Source organism: Triticum dicoccoides, chromosome 2B (genome assembly GCF_002162155.2).
Source record: "Triticum dicoccoides isolate Atlit2015 ecotype Zavitan chromosome 2B, WEW_v2.0, whole genome shotgun sequence".
NCBI lineage: Eukaryota > Viridiplantae > Streptophyta > Magnoliopsida > Poales > Poaceae > Triticum > Triticum dicoccoides.
Window position 1 is genome coordinate 474,573,359 of NC_041383.1, and position 20,693 is coordinate 474,594,051.

The following is a 20,693-nucleotide window of genomic DNA, read 5'->3' on the forward strand; positions in this document are numbered from 1 at the left end:
CCAACTCCTCGAGTCACCTTGAGACTCGGGGGCTACGATGACATGACTAGTGAATCTTACCAGTTTTAGCAAATTTAAGAACCCCGGGACGATGGACGGAAAGATAACCCGGTCCCGGAGGCGACTGTTACATTGATGACAATTTAAAGGCCGTCAGAAAGTTTCCGGCTTAGAAAGTATATGACAGTTACAAAATCCCGGCTCAATGAAGAAGTTCCGGATCATCAGAAAGGATTCCGGTTTAAAATACCGGTTCAAGGAAAATCTATCTCCCACAAAGCTCTGAAGCTCTCAAATCCGGTTTAAGAATTTTCGGTTCAAAAAGAATTAATCTCTCGCAAGTTCGAGTTTAAAGGTTGCCAGAAAATTTCCGGCTGAAATTGAAGATTCTGGTTTAAGATCCGGTTCAAGGGAAAGATGTCTCCCATAAAGCTTTGAAGCTCTCAATATCCGGTTTAACATCCCATTCAAGAAGAATTCATCTCTCGCAAGTTCGAGTTCTCAGAAAAATTAAAGGTTGCCAAAGAGAACTTGCTGCCATGATGCGCGGTTCAAACATGGGTATCATGCCTTATTGGCTTATCATATGGTTGATCACAGCTGTGACTACCTTATTAATACGGCTATCAAGCCAATGTTATCATAAGAGCGCAACTCTGGTTACTTCGGTAATCCGGCTATCAAGCCAATATTATCATAAGGGGCCAAAGAGAGTCTACTGCACAGCACAGCTCAAACATGGGTATCCCTTGAGCACAGCTCACAGTATCACTTGGGGGCTATGTTGAAACCATAGTCACACCTCTTGATAGGCATAAGGGCCACCAAGAAAACATTTGGGGGCTTGGTCGTATCCGAACCATAGCTACACCTCTTGATAGGCATAAGTGCCACCAGGGAAATCACTTGGGGGCTATGGGGTTCGAACCATAGTTACACCTCTTGATATGCATAAGGGCACCAGGGAAATCACTTGGGGGCCTTGTCGTATCCGAACCATAACTACACCTCTTGATTGGCATAAGGCCAACGGGGAAATCACTTAGGGGTCCGGTCATATCCGAACCATAGCTACACCTCTTGATCGGTACAATGCCACAATTATGACTACTTGGGGGCTCTGGTCATATATGAACCATAGCCTAAACCCTCTTGGTCATACATATACATCATCATATGTTGCATATCATTACATCATCATAGCATGTATCATATGTGCATGGATAGATCGGTGTTTGTTAACACGGCTTGGCTTTCAACTATAAGTTGTTAGTACACAACCAATTATAAACCGTTGTTTGTTAACCCGGCCTGGCTTGACTATAAGTCGCTAGGATGATCATCCTGTGTTTATTATAACCCGGCATGGCTTCATTATAAACCAGCAAAGCATGGTGGGAGTTATCAGTACTCCAGATTTGGGTTATCACCCTTATTACAAGAAAGTTGGTAAACCAACGATGTGATTCAATATCACAGGTATGATATATTTCATATTTTATTATCCTTGTAGCCTTGGTTATAAACCCGGGTTATATGTTGGGCATTATGACCCGTCCGGCGGTAAACCGCCAGGACACTTTAAACTTGTTGTATGTAGAAACAGGTTGAATAAAGCATAATTATAAATCACTGGTGTTTATAAACCCAGCCTGGCTTTAAGACGATAAGTCACCAGTATATGATGAGAAATAACGTCCGGTGTTTATTAACACTACAAAAGAAAGACACATCCGTGACATTTTGGGCTGAACGAATTTTTTTTCTGTCATACATATGACACTTCTATGACGATAATTGTGACAAAACCCGGTATCATCATAGATGTGGTGGGCTCCTACTTCTATGACAAAAAATCATGACAGAAAATGGGCTTTTTGTCCTGGGCGGGCCGGAGACGCAGCTGCATGACATTCTTTGGGCTGTCCATGACGGAAAAAACCGTGATAGAAGCGAGGGGGAGGAAAATTTTGGGGAGTTGCCGGTTACGGTGGGAGGTCGGGGGCGGAGCGATGCACATTTCTCTCGTATGTACGCGTGTGTGTGCAAGGCATTGGCTCTAACTGAAGCCGAGCGAGGCGTTGGGCTCTAACTGAACCCAAGAGATTGCACTACAGGCTACGCGTTACTAAACCCGAGCGATCGATCGATGGCTATTATGAACCCGATGGAGCGATTCCTTCGCTACTGCTGCTAACTGAAGCCGATCGATTGGATGAACAGTGAGCGTTGCAGGGGGGGTTGGATGAATAGTGAGCGGTGGCGTTGCCTCTGAATGAACAGGACCCCATTGTGTGGAGGGCTGGATGAACAGTAGACGGTGGAGGGGTGGCCGTGGAGGGGTGGTTGAACAGGACCCCGTGGTGTGGTGGAGGGCTGGATGAACACTAGACGGTGGAGGGGTGCTCATGGAGGGGTGGTTGAACAGTAGCCGGTGGAGTAGCGCGCGGTGGAGGCTGGATGAACAGGAGCCCGTGGAGGCTGGAGGAGGTCGACGGTAGCCCGTGGAGGCTGGAGGAGGTCGACGGTGGAGATGAACAGTATCCCGTGGAGTCCCGTTTTGTGGTACACCACACCCCTCCCCCCCGTTTCGACCATTGCACTCCAACACAAGTCCGTTTCATACGTTTTGCGGTACGCCACACCCCTCCCGATCAATAGGACCCCCGTTTCGACCGTAGGAGGTCTGTTTCCTCCGTTTTGCGGTACGCCACACCCCTCCCGATCAACAGGACCCCCGTTTCGACCGTAGGAGGTCTGTTTCGTCTGTTTTGCGGTACGCCACACCCCTCCTGATCAACAGGACCCCCGTTTTGACCATAGGAGGTCCGTTTCCTCCGTTTTGCGGTACGCCAGGCCCCTCCCGATCAATAGGACCCCGTTTCGAACGTGGCCGGTTGAACACAAGGCCGTTTCCTCCGTTGTGCGGTACGCCAGGCGTCGTTTCCATCGCCTGTTACGTCCAAGCCCTCCCGATGAACACGACCACGCGTTCCGTTCTGACCCAGCCGGTTGGCTCCCCATGAACACGACGATGATGCTGTTTCTCCATTCTGACCCAGCCATGTACGTATGCGTGAGTAGGCGTTCGAGACCCTTCCCGTATGTACGTACGTGGCCGTATTTTCTTTATTGCACCCTCACCGCTGTACGTACATGTACATGCTACGTGCGCGCCTCTACTACACACATGCGCCCCTCTACATCTATGACACGTGCACACCTCTACATCGACCAGTATGTACGTACACGTTCGCGACCAGAATGACAACGCTACGTATGCTTCGACTAGGTGGGTCCCGACTGTCAAGCACTTCCTTGCGCGCGAAGATGTAGCTGGTGGGTCCCAGCAGTCCAGGGGGCGAATCATTTTTTTTGCCCGGACACACTTCCTTGCGTGCGAAGGTGTAGCTGGTGGGTCCCAACAGTCAGGGGGCAAACGTTTTTTTCGATAAAAATATGGTGGCACGTCCGGTGGGTCCCCGCTATCAGGTGGAGGAATAATTATTTTGCGCGTAATAAGGAGGCACTTCCTTGCTGCGGCCGTGGACCCAGCGGTTAGCCTGTCCATGTACAGTCCATGTCCGATGGAAGCCGTTCCTTGACCACATTGACCATGCCGCACCAAGAGCACCAGGGCGGTGGACGACGGCGAGGCCTAGGAAGGGGACGACGCGGAGCCAGGGAAGACGCGACAGTGGATGCCCACGCGTAGAGGAGTACGAGGGTTCACTGGTTCGCTGCAGTGTGAGGCTGCCGTCACCACAGAATAACAGGGGGTGTGGGTGAGTAGAGGGATGGCCTGGCCAGCAGTGGGAGTAGTAGGGGGCGGTGAGGCCTCCGCCGCATCGCAGCCGGCCACGGGAGGCAGGAGCATGAGGCACGACCGGCGCTGGTTTGGGCGGCTGGAGCAAGAAGACCAGAGGTTGAAGAAGCAATTCGGCCGTTGGATGGAAATCGTACGGTCACTAGAGCTAGAACCGTGCATATTGACTAAGTTGACAAAGCCCTCCATCCCTGTCAACTTAGTAGGCCCACAAGTTAGCCTGGCACTATACTGGGTCCCAGCTAACATGGGGAGTATTCATTTTTTTTGTGCGTAATAAGGAGGCACTTCCTTGCGTGCGGAGATATAGTTGGTGGGTCCGAGCTGTCAGCGGCGGTAACGTTTTTTCATGAAATACTGAGGCCCTTTCGGTGGGTCCCCGATGTTAGGTGGAGGAATCATTATTTTGCACGTAATAAGGAGGCATTTCCTTGGGTGCGGCCATGGACCTAGCTGTCGGCCTCTCCAGTACAGTCCACTTCAGATGCATGTCGGTCGTTGACCATGTTGATCAGGCCGCGCTGAGAGCACCAGGGCGGTGGACGACGACGAGGCCTAGGAAGGGAACGACACGGAGGCAGGGAAGACTCAGCAGTTGTTTCCCACGCGGAGGGGAGTACGACTGAACGAGGGTTTACTGGTTCGTTTGCCGTTGCCGGAGAATAACAACAGGTGTGGGTGAGTAGAGGGATGGCTAGGCCAGTGATGGGAGTACGGTGGGGCGGTGAGGCCTGTGTGGCAGCACAGCCGGCCGCGGGGAGGAGGGAGCAGGCAGTCCTGTCGGCGCTTGTTTGAGCGGCTGGAGCAGGAAGAGCAGAGATTGAAGAAGCACGACGGCCATTGGATGGCCATCCAACAGTCACTGCTTGTGCGTCAACCTTTTTTTTAGGAAAGCCTCAAATCTGTGGTAAACAGCATACAACCCATCTGCCATTATTTCTAATAATTTACAGCCCATTTGCTAATTCTTAAGGTTTTGTTTGGAGCCCATATTCTTTTTGTTAGTATTACAGCCCATATTGTGGCCACGGTTAAAAAATTATACGAAATTTTGCATATTTCGGTGCGGTCCGAACTGTTTTTAATCCCGTAATTTTGACTCACATTCAAACTGAATTTAAAACTAAATGTATATCAATATAAAATCCAACAAATTCTCCACGCATAAAAATTAATGTAATTTAAAATCGCGAAATGAAAAAAAGATATTTGAAACTAATTGCTGCTTTGATGTGTTTTAAAAATGTACAACCCATTTCTCATTACTGATGGGCCATTTTCTCAGCCAGCCGAATGAAAGCTCTCCTTGTCTTGAAAGATTTGCAGCCCAACAGGCCTGACAAAGCGACTTACTTGGCAAATCACAAAAAAATTGGGTTGTGGCCGTGGACCCAGCTGTCAGCCTCTCCACGTTTAGTACTCTTCCGATGGAAGTCGTTCCTTGACCACGTTGACCACACCGCGCGGAGAACAGCATGGCGGTGGACGACTGCGGGGCCTAGGAAGGGGACAACGCGGAGCCGGGGAAGACGCGGCAGTGGAAGCCCGTGCGGAGAGGAGTACGAGGGTTCACTGGTTCTGCTGCGGTGTGAGGCTGCCGTCGCCGCAGGGCCTGGCCAGCGGTGGGAATAGTAGGGGGCGGTGAGTCCTCCGCGCCAGCACAGTCGGCCACGAGAGGCAGGAGCATGAGGCACGATCGGCGCTGGTTTGGGCGGCTGGAGCAAGAAGACCAGAGGTTGAAGAAGCACTAGGGCCATTGGATGGACATTATACGGTCACTGGAGCTAGAATCGTTCATATTGACTAAGTTGACAAAGCCCTTCGTCCCCGTCAACTTAGTAGGCCCACAAGTAAGCCTCCCACCAAGGTAGGTCCCAGCTAGCAGGGGGAGTATTCATTTTTTTGTGCGTAATAAGGAGGCACTTCCGATGGGTCCGAGCTGACAGCGGGGGGGGGGGGCGGTTTTTTCGCGAAATACGGTGGCCCGTCAGGTGGGTCCCAGCAGTCAGGGGGCAAACATTTTTTTCGCAAAATACATTGGCCCGTCCAGTGGGTCCATGCTGTCAGTTGGAGGAATCATTATTTTCCGCGTAATAAGGAGGCACTTACTTGCTGCGGCCGTGGACCCAGCTGAGACTCTCCACGTACAGTATACTTCCGATGGAAGTCGTTCCTTGACCACGTTGACCTCGCCGCGTTCCGTTGCATGCATGCGTCCATGGGCGTGATGCGTCCCCACTGTCAGCCTCTCATGTATAGTCATCTTCCGATGACTCTCGATTGTTGACCACGTTGACCACACCGTGCCGAGCGCACCCAAACTGGAACGACCCGGAGATGGGGAAGACGGGGCAGTGGAGTCACAGATGGAGAGGAGTGGGAAACTTCACTGGTTCGGGTGCGTGGCAGCACAGCCGCGGTGCCGCCCACGGGAGACAGGAGCAAGAACAGAGGTTGAAGAAGGAGCACGGCTGTTGGATTAACATCCAATGGTCCAGCTGCTAGAATCATTTGTTGATTAAGTTGACAAAGCCGTGCGTACACGTCCGCTTAGCAGGCCCACAAGTCAGTCACCAAATCTGACGGGTCCCAGCTGTCAACGGGATGAATAATTTTTTTCGCAAAACAAGGAGGCACTTCCTTCCGTGCGAAGATACAACCGGTGGGTCCCAGCTGTCAGGTGGAGGAAACATTTTTTTTCAGCTTAATAAGGAGGAACTTTCCTTGCGTGCGACCATGGACCTCGTGGGTCCCAACCGTCAGGCTCTCCATGTACAGTCCTCTTCCGATGACTCTCGTTTGTTGACCACGCCGCACCGAACACAGCGAGGCGGCGAACGACGGCGAGGCCCCGGACGGGAACGACTCGGAGATGGGAAAACGCGGCAGTGGAGTCGCGGATTGAGAGGAGGAGAAGGGTTATAACTGGTTTTGTTGCAATTCATATCAAACTCAGGTTCACAGGACACGTTCATATTCATAGCCAACATTCACTATCAACAACTCAAAAGATTCATATATACACAAGCTCAGAATATCTACGCATCCAAATGATTGATAGATCACACGACAATATTCATACATAATTCACAAAAAGATTCAGATATACACATGTTCAGTATGTTTATGCATCCAAATGATTGAGATCACAGCCAATATGATCCATGGACGAACTTTAATTACCTAGGGTACAGACAGGTAAATGGTGTTCAATTAGAGGTACTTCTTGCTAAAGTTAGTTCTTGTACGAGTAAACTTTCGAGTACATAAGAGGTAGCACAGACAATCTGAACTTTGCTTGTAGGTTTATCCTCAAATAATGGCCTCGTGCCGATGGAGGTTTGAGCAAATTGGCCACTACTTTCATCCAACTAGTTTACTGGCTCATCTTGGTCCTGTATCTCGCCGAAATTCTACATTGCAGACGAGAAAGGAGGCGGTTGAGAAAATGAACCACCCAATTTTTTTGTGCAGTTCAACTGAAATGGAGCATCCTTGGCGTGCAGACTGATTAAGTCCCAGATGAATATATGCGTCAACCAACTTGTCTGGAATCTTTAGACTCCATGCCATATAGTTCGCTACCATATGTGCCGATAACCAAAAGGCACAAGTTGGGACCAAAGACCGGACTGCATTTTTCTGGGCTATGCACCAGGCAATATTTTTGGCGTTCACTCTCCTAATACTTGGAGTTTGACAATTGGTTGACGCCGGTTGATACTCGAATGAATATAGGCACTTCTTGTTAACATCGATGCTTGTCTGAGTGAACTTTGGAGTACATAGCAGCAGCATAAGTACCTGTACATCTGATCATTTTGTGCAGTTCTACTGAAATCACCCGATGTAATGATTTGCCTGTGAGTTCAGGCTCCAAATTACTCCTTTATGAAATCGGCAAACAGTAGCACAATAACAAATTACCAATACATATGACAGGCACAATAATCAGGATAAAGACCAGTAAAAACCTGTGTGAGGTAGCATATCAATTACTATTTCCTTTGACTGGAAGCCGAGATAAGCCAAGCGACTGACAGCAAAGGAAGAAAGCAAGCGGAGATTAGCGACTGACAGGAAAGGACGGAAGCTGTCGAGGCAATGAAGCACCCAAAGTTTTTGTGTAGTTCCACCAAAATCGAGCATCCTTGTTGGCACATATATTGATAGAGTGATATTACTGTAATAGTGGGACTAGTTGATGAAACATACACTAACAAATAGAAGCACCCTCATTATCTTAATGGGTAAAGTTAGCATAATAGTAGTCTTGCTTAAAGAGAGGTATTAGTTTATTTAATCAGTGCCAATTAGCTCAACTCAACACTCAAAGCATTGCCATTTATCATAGGTTGCAAAACTTAAAAGTGCAAAGATAAAGGAGTTTCTCATGACAGTAGCACGATACAAATAGAGATGACAACAAACTAATAAGGATGAAGGCCTTAGGCCCGTACCAACCTGAGAAAAAAAGCTTATTCATGTAGTCCCATAAGAGATGATAAAGCACTCACTGGAATCACACAATAGTATATATTTTTGTGCACTTCAAATGTATGGTTGAAATCACTCTTGTTTACCAGTGCTGAGATTATATCGAAAGATTATCAAGAACTTCCAGCGGAGTTAAAGCACTGGCTGGGATACAGTTCATTGTATTGTCTTGTGTAGTTCCACTAAAATGTATGATTGGCACAACATGATCCCTGTTTGCACAAGTAGGAACAAGGTGAAACCTTCATTAGCTTAGTGAGAAAGGATAGTAAGACATTAGCATATTACTCAAACAGTAGCATCAAATTCATGATGGACAATACGCAAAACATTGCCTCATTGAACCAATGGCAATAAATTGACATGCAAAACAATAGCACTATTATGTCATGACACTAATAATATTCCCTCCCTGCTCCACCACATGATTCACCTCCATAGACAAACATTCACACGTACATGATTCAGCATAGGGTCCTACTAAAGATTTGTTTAACTCCAACAGGAAAATTAGGCAGTAATAAATTAGTGGTACTTAAGTGCTCCTAATTAATTAAGTGAGACAACAGAAGTGGAAGGGCTCCCTGGAGGATCGTCTCACATGTAAGGTAGTCATTGCCGGAGCCCTTGAATAGCCTCGACTGAGGCCTCTGGCTTCAGCAAGATTGCCTTGGCACTGTTTCTTCTTCTTCTTCTTCCTCTTCATGCTATGTTCCTCTTTCTCCTCACCAGTTGGTGAAACCAAGTACATGATTGGCCTTCTAATTCAGAATTGGTTTTGTCAGTGAGGGAGTACAAGTGTACTAGTGAAAAACAACATTATTTTCTCATGGCAGTCGGAAAATAGAGATGAACACATGCATTAAATATCATTCTTACCTAAAGGAAGGTTATGGCGCCAATATGGATGATGAGGATTGGAATACATATCTTCCTTTGTGCAGTTCCACCAAAATGAACCAACTGTTCCATCTGACGTTACAGTTAAACAACACAAAAGTCACTTCTTTTAAGAAGAGTTTTGTGCAGTGCACCAAAAGGTCACAACAGCAACCAGGTGAATTGGATATCCCTGTTTGCACAAAAAGGCATAGAGGAAACAGTCAGAGTCTCAAACAATTACAGGCAAAAACATTTGGCTAAACTTGTCAGAGTCTCAAACAATTACAGGCAAAAACAGTGGCATGACTTCATTTTTACCAGGGACATTATATTAAGAACAACTAAGGCTGCGTTCAGTTCATAGGTTTGGTGCAGGATTTTCATAGGAACACAATTCCTAGCGTATTCTTTCCCTTCCAACCGTTCGGAACACGGGAAAGGTGAATAGTGTTTCATAGGAAAGCTAGTCTGGTAGTACTGATTCCATCAGATTAGAAACATCCACGCGCTGCTCATTTTTTGGGCGGAAGCCCGAGGCAGGCGCTCGCTGCCATGCGTTAGATAGGTTGCGGTGCTGTGTTTGCCGGAATAAAAAAATCAACCTATGTGTGGTACGTGAGGTGAGGACAAGAGTAGTCACTGTGCAGCTGAATAAACAAATAGCATCTCGTACTGCCAAGCATGCTACTCTAAAAAAACAAATTTGTACATTTCGTAGTCCATCCGAACACATTCTCTTGAGAGTTTCCTTCGGTTCGCTGTTCCATAGTTTTATACCTACATTCCTTTCCTATTCCTCTATTTTCATCAAGACCTATGTTTTCTGCCCCTTTATTCCGACCGGAGCCTAAATATTTGGTATAAGGGCATGGGACAGTGGGTGCACCAGCAGTACAGCACCATGTACGTAAACAAGGGCATAAAGTGGTGATTCATAGTTTGTTGCACCGAGAAACAAACATCCGAGAAACATATCTGGGTTGGTCCCATTTTTGTTCACTCTAGCCACCTACTCCTATGTGTGGATAGCAAATCTAGTCCTGGTCATACCACTGTGTACAGCGTTACCCCTATATTTCCCTTTTCGACGAAGAGACCGGTTGGATGACCAGTCTGTACTACTTTCATCCCCTTTCCTTCCTGTTTGTACCAAGTCCGATGTACATACTAAATTCCCCCACCCCCACTTTATTTCAATGACAAGTATTTTCGGACGGAGGCAGTACAAGATTCGACTCGATGAAGTAGCTTTACCTCTAACAATAGAAAACAAAGGTGACGTTGGACCATCCGATCAAGAGGGGCTGAGAGGTAGAAAATGATGCACATGCAGCGATGTAGCGAGCTGGGGAAGTAGAGCTAAGGCAGTTTCGAATGAAGATATACCTGAAGGTCGTTGGGATGTGGATAGGTGGGCGGCGGGAGGCCGGATCCGCCCACAGGCAACGACGAAGGGATCGAAGGACCTCCCATGTCAGCGCTCGGCAAGAGATAACGGTGCGGCCGACAGTGGGTATCCTCCCTCACTGTCGACGACGGCCTAAACGTTGCCCCTCCTTCCCTTCTCCGGCGGAGGGGGATACGTCCGGATCTGTAACCAGCGGCGAGGATAGAAAGCCAGTGTTTTTTGAAGGGAGAAAGACAGGGTTACTACCCCTATCTTGTTTAGATCTAGAGAGGATGAGAGTGTGTGAATAGAGCAGCCCTAGCAAGCAAGCGCGGAGGCTCCGGCCTATATATAAGTAGTGGGGTAGTTTTCCTTTTTCACTCCATCAAAACAATTGTTTAAAATTGTGTACTATACTACATGCCAGGTCGCGGGTTTTTTTAGTTGTTGATTGTTTTTTGAGATAGCTACCCTCTTGTTCCAAGTGGTGTTACGGTGTTCTAGGTCACACTTTGTATCGTTCAAGTCTGGTAGTACTAGAAGTCCCTCCATTAAATGAACAACCACCCCCTCGTAAAAAATGTGAACAAGCCCACGGCTAAAATTAGCGGAAACGTGGGTTGCCCCAACATGCATTATTATTTATATTTTCTACTCCCTCCGTTCCTAAATATAAGTCTTATTTATTAGCCACACCTAAGGCAAGAATTTTTTTATTAGCAGTGAACCCCACATGTCATAGACACAAAAATTGTGGCAAGATTCCCTTAGGCAAGCCAAAGTGTGTCTAACAATTTGAGCAACTCAGGTTAGGCAAGTGTGGCAAGTGTGGGAAAAATAATGTGGCAACATAAGACAAACATAGTCACAATCCAAACAGCCCCGTGATTTCTTGTGACATGCATGAAAATTTGGTTAGTTAATTTTATAGTCAAAATTTGGCAAGGTGCATCAAATCAACACATGCAAGTATCAAAAGGAAAGTCACGACATGCATGCATGCGTTGTACTCCCTCCGTTTCCAAATATAAGTCTTTTTAGAGATTGCAACAAGTGACTACTCCCTCCGTTCCTAAATGTAAGTCTTTTTACGGATTCCACTACAAACTACATACGAATGTATATAGACATATTTTAGAGTGTAGATTCACTCATTTTGTTTTGTATGTACTCCAGTTCATAGTGAAATATCTAAAAAGACTTATATTTTGGAACTGAGGAAGTACATACGAAGCAGAATATGTCTACTCCTACATACGAAGTAGCCCATTTGAAATGTGTAAAAAGAGTTTTATCGAATGTAGTGCTTTGATGTGTCGCGTCAACTCGTACAAGCCCAAGAAATTTGATTACTACGACGCCCTCTCCCTCGCGGACTGAGCTCCGGTGCCTTAACTGCACCTGCCTTTGGCTGCATGATAGGTGGGCTAACCACCTGTTGGGCCCACCTCTCATGGACGCAAAGGCAGGAGCAGTAAGTAGAAGCTTTCGCTACACGCTATCCCTCTCGCACGAGGTGGACGGACATGCAATAGTGGATTCGATACTGTAGAAGTAGGAGTAACATCATTGTTCGTCTTCTCGAAGAGGCGAAGAGCCAAGTGCAAACCGAACGTGGCAGTTGCGAACACTCGCGTGGTGTGGTTCCTTGGAGTACTAGCCAGGCTCTTGCATGAGACAAAATTGCTATTGTTTAACAATTAAACTCCATTATCCATTGGTTGATACTCATTCTGCATAGGTCCACGCGCTTAGCACCGTTTCCTCCTGGGGTCACCAATGTTTATTTGCTAATTAATAGCATTCCATGCAATGAACTAGCCATTGCAAGTCATTAAAAGCATGCACACCTCACATCTCTTATTGGTTGATACGTATGTCAAGAAACAAGAAACAAGGTAGAAGTTAATGCACCGCGCCTAAGTGTTTTGGGACTATTTGGTTTTCGTAATATGACTTACACACCTAGACGGAGGGAGTAGTATAGACCTGTAAACCGGAAAGGAGTATTTGCCTTTCTAGATATTTCAACAAGTGACTAGACTTCGGCTAAAAAAAACAAGTGACTAGACTACACCGTGTGCAGTACCCCCTCCCCTCCGGTTTATAGGGCTCAAATCTCAAATCTCATGAACCAAGGGATTTTGCGACTGGAGGAATGTGTCTCGTACTTTACAACTACCCTAATTAAACTCATGCATTAATTACGTAGTTCTCTCGTTTTCCTCTCCGCCTTGGTCGCGGTGCACAATGAGAGTGCTTTGATACGTTTTAGTCTCATGACTAAAAGTAGTGGGACTAAAACTTGTTAGCCTCATCCATGCTTGGATCCAAATACTAAAGAGACTAAAATCAAGTTAATGACATTTAAAAGCATTCGGGCCCGCGTGCCATCCACCAAATCACAGCGAGGTGCTACAGTCGAGACTCACCTATCACCCCGGTGTGGCCGTCATGACCCGTCATATCACAAAACCCACACCTTTACCAGCAGTGGTAAGGTGGCCTCCAAGTTGGACTGGACGAAGCAACCATCATTCCATTGGAACGCTCGTTCAAGCCCTTTCTTCCCTTTCTTGAAGAAAACCTTACTCCAGGCTACTCACTTCTGCCATTTTTCTTCTCTACCGACGAAGGAAAGGTGGGCGAACCAGTTATGCTGCTATATTTTCATTCCAATAATCTTCTTTTTGCGAAGCACCGACCAATTCTCAAATCCTATTCTTTTCCCGTTTTCATTGCGATTGTAGTTTCCTTTCGATTGATTTTTGTTTGTCAGTTCATTGATGGATCCTGGAGCACTAGGCAAAGAGTTGCCGGTGGACAACCCACTGGAGACAGCGATCTCCAGGAAGCGAGCACCGACCAACGAGTTGACCATGTTGGCGGGCCAACCCATGGAGACGAAGAACTCCAAGAAACAAGCACTGGCCAAAGAGTTGAGGACGTTGGCGGATGAACTCCTCAAAGAAAGTTGGAAGAACAGCAAGGGCCCCACCATGCCTACCCCAGGAGCTCTGATTGCCACCTATGTGAGGCTCAAGACCGAGTTTGAGGAGATAGTCGCCGTTGAGAAGCAGTATTCCCTTGGCAAGGTGATGGCCCCCATCGAGGACGAGGAGATGGCCCCCGGAGGGATGAGATCCCCCGGTGAGCTGCACAAGGTAAAAACTAATGGCTTATTACCATAGTTGTGGTTTTTGATTATTTGCAATGTGCTTGCTTTTTGATTATTTGCAATGTGCTTGCTAATATGTTAGTGTTGTGCAGGTGCCGGTGGTTGTCCTTGATGATTCCGATGTCGTAGCCCGTCATGTTAGCATCGCCCTGGAGATCGATTCCGATACCGGTGTCCATCCTGTGGACATCGCCCTAGAGATCGATTCCAATGTCGCGGTCAGTCCTGTGGACATCGCCCCAGAAATCAATTCCCATGCCGCTGTCCGTGCTGTGGTCATTGCCCGAGAGATCGATGACAAGAAATAGTTGGTCGCCTAATCCTTCAAGGTAGTTTGCATTGCCCTGTGTTTAATTACCAAAACGATGCGTATTATCAAACCATCTTAGGGCTAGTGCACTGTCTTGTGTGGGCGGATCTTGCTACTTTTGTTTGATAGTGAATCATGAGATGAATCATGCGAACCCTCTCTGAGTTATGGAAACAGATTATCCTCACTAGCTTTTGATGTAATATATGGCATGCTTAGATGTAAGTTTGAACTGTTTATCATATCAGTAGGGCTTGTTTGATGATTCTTGGTGTTAGTAGGCTAGTTACTGTGCGAGCTATAGTACTTGAAAAACACTCACCGAAGAGAAACGTTGGGGCCGATGAGCTCGTGGTATGCTTATACTTATCCCTCGTTGATCGACCAATAGCCCTAGCTCCTAAAACTGTAGGCTTAGCGATCGATTAGACAATAGTCGACATACATTCAGGCCTCATTTGGTTCATAGGGTAGGAAAATCATAGCAAAAGTACAGAGAACGTGCAACACAAAACCATAGCAGTGCAGAGACATACTCCCTCCATTCCAAAATAGATGACCTAGGCGGGCTAGTTTGGCCTAGTGGGTTTCAGTGATATGACGTGGTACAGTGTCGTCCAGTCTTCGCGTGTGGTAGCAGTATTGCGGGTACAGTAAGTTTTCTTGAAGAAGCGGAATTCAACGAAGTCATGATGGTTCCTTCGTCCGAACAACTTACGGTGGGAAAGGTTGGGCCTGCGATACGACCGGGGTAGACCAGGATAATTTTGTGCATGGCAGGTGGACCAGGATGGTCGACGTCCCACATGTCGGTGAATGAAAGTATTCTTTCCGATATAGAGGATGAGCAACGAGTATTCATTGTTTATTTTTGATGAAAGCTATTGTCTCCACTGTTACTCCTTGACTTTGTCAATGCCTCTCTCTCCTCCACATAAGCGGGGACTACTTGCTATGCATGCAGCGGGCAACTAGCATCTTGAGGGGCCAGGGTGGTGAGAGCGGGCTTCGAAAGCGGTCCGAACTCCAGCATGGCACACCTCACATTATCACCATATATTTCTTGGAGTCCGTGCGCGGCGGGCGGGCGATCTCTTCTCCCTCCCCCGTTTCTCTCTTCTCAGCCGACGCCCGCCGAGCGATTAGATTTCGGCTATCGACGGTTTATTCAATTACGGTCCCACATGTTAGTGAAATTGCAAGACAACGCGTGTCCCCTTTGGTGAGCGGCGTGCGAGCCGGACTGTCGGGGTTACGACGCATATGAGTCGTAAGTGTGCCGCCTTTTCCTTTAGAACTTGCGAAGCGTAACATTTTCGCGCGATCAATCGATACAAATCCAGAACAAAATGATGAGGGTGGTGCTTTCCCGCTCATTAGGCGGGCTAGTTTGAGTGATATGATGTGCTACAGTGCCGTCCACTTGCTCCATTTTTATGTAAGCAAGAGTTTACACTTGTACGCGGGAGGAGTGCGAAACACCACGGATCTGATTTTGATTGAGGGATAACTGTTCCCTGCCAAATAATGGAGGATTGTTAGCGATTATAGCATGATAGTTAGGGCATCTCCAGCGCTGGCCCACAAATTTACACCGGCATCTGTCCGAGGACACTGATGGATGCCATCTGATGCTACCCGCATACCTTTCAACAACTATATGAACTAACCAGACGAAATTCGTGCAAACAAAGAAAATTTCAAATTAACCAGATGAAATTAACCAGATGAAATTCATTACATTTCGAAAACTTTTCCTACAAACTGGACGAAATTCATTACATATTTCGCACAAACCGTACTAAACCTACTGTAAACCTAATCTAAACGATCGCCGGCGCCCGACCACCAAGTCCGGCCATGAACCCGAGAAAGCCGGCCATTGCCTTTGCCTCCTCCTCATCCGCCTCGATAACCTCCTCCTTCGGCCGGTGCACAAGGTTATGAAGATTTCCGCCTCCATGTCGCCCTCAAGTGGCTAATCGGTCGCCGATGTTTACCCCACCAAGCTTGGCGTCGACTGAGTGGAGTAGCGGTGGCCTTCCCGGGACCAGAGCAACGGTGACCTACTGTGTACTACTCTTCCTCACTGCCGGCTCCGCCCACGCACGCGCGCCGGCTTCGTGGTCGTGGCGGCGGAGGGCGGCCCGGGGGGTGCCGATGATCTCCTTCGTTTGCTCCTGCGATAATACGTCGAAGAGAGCTTTGGAGCACGCTCGGAGCGGAGCCGCCGATGTCCCTCGTCTGCTCCTGTGATAGTACGTCCAAGAGAGCTTCGGAGCGCCACGAGGCCATTGTTGAAGTGGTGCCGACAGAAGGAAGGGACCGGAGGAGAATAAGTGTGGGTCTTTGGCTATGGCTGGGAGCTGGGGCTCAAGTTAATATAGCGGGCGAATGGCAATGAGCCGCAGCAGACAGATGGACAGCTGGCGCCGGAGTAGGTTCGTCGGGCGTGAATGCGGACGCTGCTTTAGTGACTTAACTGCAGATGCGTTTGGGTGACTGACATGTGGGCCCAATGGGCGTCTGGCCCGCATATCAGTGACACACCAATTGCACCTGTAGTTAAGTCCAGTGAATGCGGCATTGACATTCTGGAGAGACGGTGACCGTTTCAAGCGCATGCAGACTGTTTGACTGGTCAACCATACAAATACGGAGCTATACGTTGAGCCACCGACCATATAATCACCATATCTCATATACAATGATCAAAGTGAGCTATCAAGACAAGTTCGATGACCGCCAATGCATTTTACTCGGTAATAAATATCCAGGATTGAAGGGGAATCCTAATTTGCTTCGTCTTCTATCCTTGAGCTCTTGACAAACCAATGCACTATACGGTTATCTGGCAACTCCACCCAGAGCTCTCACCAAGCGTCGTTCATGCCACCGCGCCGCACACTGACCGGTAAGGCAGCGATGGCATCCCACCGCGCCGAGTTCCTCGCCGCCCATGAACATACACAAAATGGTAGGGAAGCGATGGCATCCCGCCGTGCCGAGTTCATCGCCGCTCGCGACCTCAAAACTACGTGGGAGGAATTTGAAGATGCCAAGGCCGAATGGGCGGTAGAGCAAGAGGCGGCCAAAGCCGCACAGAGGAAGCGGAAAAGTCAGAAAGCACTCAAGAAAAGAGAGGCCCGCCACCGCAAGAAAGAAAAGGACGCACGCGCTGCTGCGGAGAGGTCGGCGGAGATCCAAGCACGGTGGGGTGTCGCCGACAAAGCCGGGAAGGAGAACGACGGCGTCTGGCCATCATGTGAGAAGTAGTAGTACTAGTAGTTAGTGTGTGTGTCTGTGTCTGAGTACGAGCATGTACTAGTACTACTAGTTACTACTGTAGTTTTTAGAGTAAATTACCAGTACATTAGCCTAGACTAAGTGGAGAAATTCCTATCCTATGCATCAAATGGCATTTCTTTCTCTATAGGAATTGAGATGCATGTCATCTCACTTCCTATGATTTTTATATTCCTATCTTATGAACGAATGGAGGCCTCTGTTGGAGTAAATACTGTAGCTAGCAGTACTGCTGGTACAGTACTTTTCTTCAAGAAGCGGAATTCAACGAAGTCATGATGGTTCCTTCGTCCGAGCAACTTCAAAGTGGGAAGTGGGCCTGTGATTTGACGGCTCATTAGTCATTGTTACTGCGGCGCGACGACCTGGGTGACTCTCCCTTGGAGTTCTGCGTGCATGGCAAGTGGACGAGGATGGTCGACGTCCCACATGTTGGCGAACGGAAGTATTCTTTCCGATATCGAGGAGCAAGGAAACCGCGTGGTATAGTATCACTACTGATTGGTTCGCAAAAAATAGTATCACTGCCGATTTGTAATTATTTTTATTTCTGATGAATGCTAGCGTTTCAACTCTTACGATGAAGGGTGCCAAACATGGCACGTGCTGGATGTTCCACACGTCAGCGAAAGGAGTGGGACATGAACAGCGTGGTAGAGCCCAGCGTAAAAAACAGCATGGTAGAGCGTCTCCACTTCTTCCACTTCTGGGTTGGAGACCACACGTAGTAGTACTTAGTTGTATGAACGATACAAAGTGCAACCTGGAGAGAAAGACACGTCTAGTTGGAAGGTCTCGGGGCATACACATAAACAAATATAAAAGTTAATATGTGCCTCCAACTAATATAGTAGTAGTAGAGTACTTAGACATGTACTTCATAACATCACCGTTCATTGCACGTACAACATTTAGTGGTAGTACGTAGTAAGAGACAAATGCCGCCCAAGAGTTCCCTTCTTGACCTACTTTTGGGTGTTTGGTAGAGTGTATGGAGGGTGCATGAGTCCATACTAGTTTAGCACAAATACACTAGAAGCATGCATGAAGAGAGCATGCATGAAGAGGGGTGTTGAGTTGAGCATGCATCAAGAGGGAACAACTATGCTGAGACGAGAACGCAACCAAACACACCCTGTATGCCATGCATGTTCATACCATTTGTGCCTTTCTACTTCACTTACTGCGCTACATTACTCAGGTCCGTACGTCCACTCCTGGGTACATGTTCGTCTCGTAGTTCTAGTGCCATGTGTTCTTCATACAGATGGAATGATCGTTGCATAACACGTGCGCCTTGATGCTAGATGTCTCGTGTGTTGGCAAAAGGATGAACAAAGCTCATGTAAAAAAAATTGAGTGGAAGAACATAGATTCCGGACGACCGAGAAGGAGCAAGGAACCTCGTGGTGGAGCGTCTGCACTCATAATATTTAATATTATTCAGCGATATAAAATTAACCAACCATCTCCATAGTGGACTGGAAGAGTACGAAACACGGCAGCCCAGTGTAGTTACATCATACTAGTACATGGCTAACCCACGCTATCACCATATTTCTTAGCTTCCGTGCGATACCTATCTCTAGTAATCCAGCAGCCTGTATCGCTTCTTCCTCCTCGTCTCTATCAAAGTGCGGCGGGCTGGCGTTTCTGCCGTCTATTGAGGTCGGTTAACTATCACATGTTAGCAACATGCCAAGAGCATTCTAAAAGAAATTTCCTTTCACGTTCCGTTTTAAAAAGAAAAAAATCCTTTCATGTACAAATTTGCCTGTATGCTTTGAGCAACTTGCATGTCCTTTACTGCTCCTGTTTGATACTCTAACTTAGCTAGAGGTTAGACTAACTCATGACTAACCCTGAACTAACTGTAGCCAAAGAGGTGTTTGGGTGACAGGGTTAGATTGACAATAAATGCACTTCATGGAGAGAGAAAAGTGATTTTTCAGTGGTCTCAATGAAAACTATCTCCAATTAGCACCTCTTGGGTGGGATAGTTTTTTGGGGTGGGTTTGGTGCAACTTGCTCCAATTTAAACCCTCATGCTTGGATACTTTAGGACTATTTGAGCCCCAACTAGCTCAAACTAACTCTAACCCATGGATCCAAACAGGGCCTATGGCTAGTCTCGACACGGAGCAGTCGCGTGCACCGGGAAGTGGCGCTCTCTCGGTCGTCACGCCACTTCAAAGTCGGCGCCAGTGAGAGGTCGCTTCCGCTCTGGCCGGGCATTAATGCCGCACTGACGCTCCAGGCGACGCTGACTGTTTCACGCGGGAAGCACGCGCTGGCAAGGGAGTATATGTTTTGAACCGTTTCAGGTGTAGTAGTAATGGTAGTTTGCAAAACTACTCAATTATTGCACTCAGTTTCCTAAGAAATTGTGGTAAAAAACGTTACTCCACAGCCCGCTTCCCTTCTCCTTCCTGCTCATGATTTACGTGGCCATGTTAACGTGGTTGTGTCAAAAAAATGTCACTTCCTACTCGTGATTTGCGTTATATAATTACAAGCAAGATTCTCGTGCATTGCATGGGACATCAATATGCATTTTTTTACAAAACACCTGTTGTGATTGACCCATGCAGGAGTAATCCCATGTGTAAAAACTAATGATATCTTGAGAATTTTATCAAAAAACTGGTATCTCGAGAATGTCATCGAAAAAATGAAAGATGAGAGATAAGGCGAGGAGGAGTGGAGCGTGGTGGTGACTGGTGGTCGGAATGGGCGGAGGCATGGGGATGGACGGCGCCGGCAGGCGGCAGCGGCCACCATGCATGCTAGATTGTTCCAGAGACTTATTCCTTTTTTAGTTGCTGAGCAATGAGGTTGCGGGAGATAATGATGTGGAGAGAGGTGCGGGTATCTTTTGTAAAATTATCGTAGTTTGCTTCCTATCCGTCAGATATAGATCATACGGTCTGTATTACAAGATGGCAGGCACACCATCATCGCCAACTCGTTTTTTATAAGGGTATACAGATGATAAGTTTGCTGACTACTAAAGTAAAGTGGAATCTGTCCATGTTATGCAAGTAAATAAAGGTGATTGTTTATCATACGGGTAAGGTTGGATGAAGGGTGGTAGGAACAAATGCTCCGCCTAGAGCATGTGTGTGTGAGATGGAGTCTTAGTGTGTGTGGTGTGTGGTGTGTGTGTGTGTGAGAGAGAGAGAGAGAGAGTGAGAGAGAGAGGAGAGAGGAGAGAGAGATGGAGTCTTAGTTTGTGTGTGTGTGTGTGAGAGAGAGAGAGATGGAGTCTAAGTGTGTGTGGGGGGGTGCGTGTGTGTGTTTGTGTGTG